Below are 5,405 nucleotides of genomic sequence, written 5' to 3' on the forward strand. Positions count from 1 at the left end.
CCCCATCTGTCTTTTTTCCAAACTCCAGCTTGATTAAACTCGACATGTAAGATAAACAGGTAATTACTGAGAGGACAGATCAGACAGTGCCACATAAAGCACAAACTACAAATGTTGTTTTTTTTGGAAATTCTTTAACTAAAGATTTCAATCCATGCTCAGGATTTTTTATTTTTTTGTTTGTTTTATTTATTTAGAATTTTTATATTCTAATTGTGAACATTATTTCTATCTTCTTGAGTAAAACAGGTACTACCTGGAATTCCATAACTGCAAAGTCAAATATAATTAAGTTTCAACTGAATATTGCTCAACTCAAAGGTTTACTGACACAGTCTGTTCACTAAGACATCCTAAGGACTCATGATTTACTCTACATCCATCTATCACCTGACTGATGCATACAGTAGCTGCACAATCATCAATCAAGGCTACAAAGTGATGGATTATGATTTTAAAACATTTTCTATGTTCCTCAGCTGATAAAAGCTACACTTTGTTGGCGTTAAGTGAAAATATCAAAGCTTTTCTTAGGCTGAAAAGTTAACTTTGGATGAAACCCAGTAATAGTGGGAGAACAGAAACAGACGGTCTCGCAACAGACAGTCATTTAGTAAGACAATATTCAAAGTATAATACAATGGTCAATTTGTTATACTTGCTTTAGGTTTTACCATTTTAAATGGTAACTTTAGTTTAAGTCAGAGTTCTGTGATCAGGAATAATGCCTAGAGCAAGAGATTGCAGGGGGTTTATAAAAAAAAAAAAGAAAAAAAAAGAGGATTTGGTATGGAGTTGGTGAGAAGCATGCTAAACGGACCCAAAAAGCACTGAGTTTGGTCACACTGGGGGACACAGAGAGACCCTGTGGTGCTGGTGCCCTTCCTGTCCAAATACATATGAAAATAAAGGCATTTAATTTCAAAGTACTTAGTATCAAAACACGCACAGAAAATGAGTCAGTTTCATTTTCTCTTTCAGTAATGGAATTGAAAGAAAATTAAACATCCTTTTTAAAGCCTTGATTGGTTTTTGCTTTCAAGCTTTCGTTGCAGGTGAAGTAATTCTCTCCCCTTCAAACTCCTGCTCAGGTAATACATTTCACTTTTTTCACCAGGAGGAAGGGTGGGCTTGCAAATTATTCAGTAATACTAATTAGCAGTTTAACTAATGGTTAATCAGATTGTCAGCTTGAAAAACAATTAACTCAGTTTAAATTTTCCAGTTTATTAAGTCTGTCAATGTACAAAAACCCTTTTTTCACTAGTCACAGTGGAAGACAGATGACCCACTTTTTTTTTTCTTTTACACAGCTGCATGGAAGCAATTTAAGTTGATTTTTTTCATAGCTTTAAATTCCTTCCACCACCCGACTTTCTCACCTTTGCTCTCTGCCTTGCTTCACATCATCCACACATTGCCCTGCAACATCGTTCTATGTTGAATTGGACATTAATCGTCTGCTTCAGAAAATGGGCTGCCGTTGTGCCGACTGCTGACCCTGTAATTTTCCATCTGTTCAGGACGAATCAAAAGCACGCTTTCACTCCTCAGTTTTCACCATCGTCACTGACTACTGAACTGATCGACAGAGCTGCTCTCTATTTACCCCTGAGTTGCTGCATGGTCCAATCACTTCTTGCTCCCGTAACTCCTGCTGGAAAAGCAGGGCATCTAATTTAGCAGGGCACATTTTTAATTTAGTTTTGGGTTATTTTTCGGCAACCTGAATAAACAGCTCATTTCACTTTGGCACCAGCAGCTCTCTAGCCGGTGTTGTATCTGTTTTTTTTTTTTTTTTTTTTCTGGCTCGTGCAAGCAAGCAGTAGAGGTTCAATCAATCACTCTCTGTTTTCCTGTTCCTCTTGATTCTTATTAAAACCTCCCAAAACAGGAATGTGAAGAGACTTATCCAGAAGGCAGGTGCTACAAATTTAATGAGTTTAGAGCATCATTTTAAAAGCGAGTACTTTTATAATTGGAATTATGATCTGCTAAATTCAAACAACCACCACTGAAACTCAATTTAAGCATAATAATCTGCATGCCTCTGTCTACTAATCTCAGAAAATCAACAGATTTTGCACTTTTGCATCAGTGTTTTTTGTGGTATTAATTTGCCTTATTTTTTTTTGTTTTTTTTGTTGCGTTTTCCACTTTTACCTAAACTTCTGTCTTCATTCCCTCTCTTGTTTTTCAATGCAGACTCTCACATGGCTCTGCTTCCTTTATCTCTCCATCGCCTCCTCTGCCTTGTCACTTCCTTCCATCTCCACCTGCGAACACAGTAACCTACTGTAATACCTTTCAAATATTTTATGAACAATGATATAAATTCATATTTTTCTAAAACAATATGTTTTTGTTAAATAATGGTGGCTACCACAATTTTTATATACTTGCTGAGCTCTTTTTTGCGCAGACGATTAAGGATTTGTTAAGCTGGGGATCTTTTCTTTTATCAAGCTGATATACTGTAGGGATGCATACTTCACAATGCGATGCACTACCCTCCCTGCATTCCTATGGCAAGTCTCAATGAACAACAAGGAAGGAATTGCAGCCAATAGCCACTAGTGCACGTGCCAAGCAGAGCCATGAGTGTTGAAGTGGCCAAAGCTCCAAGCACCAGCTCACGTCTTATACAAAATTCATCAACATTTGCCTCTCTCTACTACCCCAGGACTATTTGCAACCCTGCTCAGAATTACTGTGGAGAGAAAGTTGTTTGTGTCCTTGAACATCACCACATGCTCAGTAAAACGCAGGATTTCCTTTGTTACAAGAGACATGGAAGGTTTCTGGACCTAAATTCCACTCTTATATCGCAAAGGAAAAATATCAAGGAGAGAGACTCTTAAATGTAAAGGACATAGCACACAGGAAACACAATGTGTGTTGCAACAGTGACAAGACTGACGTAAAAAGCCTAATAGACTTGGTCAGGGACGTGCCTCATTGACAACAGAACTTTAATATCGGTGGTTAACACAACTCAAGGAAATTCATTGTGATGCAATCAGTGAGCTGAGCTGTAAAGCACAGTGACCTCTGTTTTTCTGCAGGTGTGGGTCTGGAAAATGTCAAAGTCTGTCACATAAACTCACTACACACATACAGCTGTGTTCAAGAGAAACAGTGTGCATGTAAATGTCAGAAAAGCTTAAAGTCTTTATAAAGGGTTTTATTTCCATATGCGCATTCTGATAAGAACTCTATACATTCTATTCAAAAGCATTACATCAAAAAACTGCCGGGAAGATTGTTTAATCAACAGAAATTGAAGAACATTGAATATTAGCCTGTTCAAAGCAACATTAAGGTCTACATTTTGCATAGATCACGGTGTAGACCAGTGTTTCCCAACCCTGGTCCTCAAGGCACACTGCCCTGCATGTTTTAGATGTTTCCCTGCTTTAACACACCCCATTTAAATGATTGCACTTCAGAAAAAAGCTTGTTAATCAGCCATCAATTGAAATCATGTGTTGATTTAGGTATTAGGAAATACCTAAAACATGTAGGACAGTGTGCCTTGAGGACCAGGGTTGAAAAACACTGGTGTAGACTAAAAAATGTTTCTATATTTGGCTTCCCTGTGCATCTGTACATAATATTTATCATCTCCTGTTTCTGAAAACTGCCCATCATCTGTGTTGAATAGGTTCACTAGTCTAGCAAAATTAAATATTCCACTAATCCTATCAATTGTCCACCATATTTGGTTTTCACTGCATACATTTTGGCACAAATTAAGATTTGGGAATTTGCCTGATCATTTATTCTTATATTTCCCCCCCAACATATTTCTGACTTTGGTTTTGATTTGAATGCCTTTGAGAATATTTTCTGATCTTCATATGTTTTATCTTCTCCAATCAGTGCTTATTTAAAGCTAACTGACTAAAATGAGTCATTCTAAACATTGTTCAAAACTATGTTTTAGTCAAAATTTCAGGGAGAATGAACTACAATTAGTATAAACAACATCTGATGCCTTTGCCCCTAAATACTTGTCACTTGTGTGACAACAGTGTTTTCACAGAATGAGTGGCCTCCTTTATTGCAATCTGCACTGCTATTGTTTTGAACATTATCCTTCAAATTGATCATTAAAATTAGTCGGATATTCAGAAAGCTTGCCAAGGCTAATTATGTTTTACTCTACTATGACGACAAATAAGTTATTTGTGATGCAGAAAAACAGTAAGAATTTGTGAGGTTGGACTGCTATTATTTTGAACACAGCTGATTCTTTCTGTGAGAACTGCTTCACATTATTGCATGGAGTTGACAAAGTGATTGTCTTTGTGTGACTTGCACTTGAATCATTTGCATATTTTGTATTCAAATAATCTTTCTTGTTATCATCTTTGTTCTCTTTGTTGTTGAATTTTACATTTCAAAGTGGTTTTCTGCCTCTTGACTTTGTGTTTTTATGATGAAATAATGCTGCTCCTCTCTTCATTGCCCCTCAAACAGAAAGAGAGACAATTATATCTCCACTGGACTAAAATACATAATTGCCACTCAAACTTCAAAATATGTAATAGATAAGTTTTTTTTTCTTACAATTTTGAACTCAAGTACAAAACATCTGTCTATTGTTGCTCAGATAAAAGCTTGTATTATTTATGGAGGTTAGCATGTAGATAGAGATAGCAAATTTAGTCTGTTCCTCTATCTTTAGGTGAAAACACATATCTACATACGCCAATAAAAACACACACACACATACTTTCTCACTGTCTAAGGTTAAATCAGACAAATGTTTGTGTCTCCTTTTTAAGCAGATAAATGTACACACATTTATATTGCTAGTGTGATAATTTTATCTTCAGTTGGCCAATATAATTTACAGAAATAATTGTGTATGCACACACATCACCATTAAAGTATACTATAACACAAAATCTAATGATAACCATGAAATCTTTCGGCCCAGCGGCTGTTTATTGTCTCACTTGGGTCATCATAAGTCTATGCAAGAAAGTAATATTTTCATTGTGCAAAGTGCAATAAGAAAAAGATTTTGATTTTAGAAAAAAAAATACTGCACTTTCCTGGAAACATTTTTAATCCAACTTTTAAGTCCCACTTTTATGTTTTGTAATCTACTTTTTCTGTCATGTTGTGTGGAGGTTGAAGTGGATCAATAGGCAAAGAGAGGCAGAAATGTCAAATGGATGGTGGAGGTTTAATGAAAAATAAATATGATGAAACAAAACTTACAAATAGCCAAATGAACACGGAGCAGGAACAAAACAGGAACCAGGAACATGAGGAGCACAACCAGAGGGCAACAAGGAACAAATGGGATTAACAGGAAGATCCAGCCAGGAATGTGAGTAGGAGAAGAGTTTAAATACTGTGAGGGTGAATGCTGGAACAACGGACCTGTGCAG

At 36.3% G+C, this 5,405-nt stretch overlaps 1 long non-coding RNA gene across 1 annotated transcript; it reads right to left on the reverse strand.

Annotated features, from left to right (window-relative positions):
• Positions 1 to 700: 700 nt before the first annotated feature.
• On the reverse strand, positions 701 to 2,270 carry LOC106957602 (uncharacterized). Its single transcript, XR_001426985.1, has 3 exons — positions 2,164 to 2,270; positions 1,610 to 1,657; positions 701 to 1,515 (listed from the first exon to the last, which is right to left on the reverse strand). It is a non-coding gene; the product is annotated as an uncharacterized LOC106957602 (long non-coding RNA).
• Positions 2,271 to 5,405: the final 3,135 nt, after the last annotated feature.

The sequence above is a fragment of the Poecilia latipinna genome, unplaced genomic scaffold (genome assembly GCF_001443285.1).
Source record: "Poecilia latipinna isolate Pla-1442-1.1 unplaced genomic scaffold, P_latipinna-1.0 Scaffold918, whole genome shotgun sequence".
NCBI classification, from domain to species: Eukaryota; Metazoa; Chordata; class Actinopteri; order Cyprinodontiformes; family Poeciliidae; genus Poecilia; species Poecilia latipinna.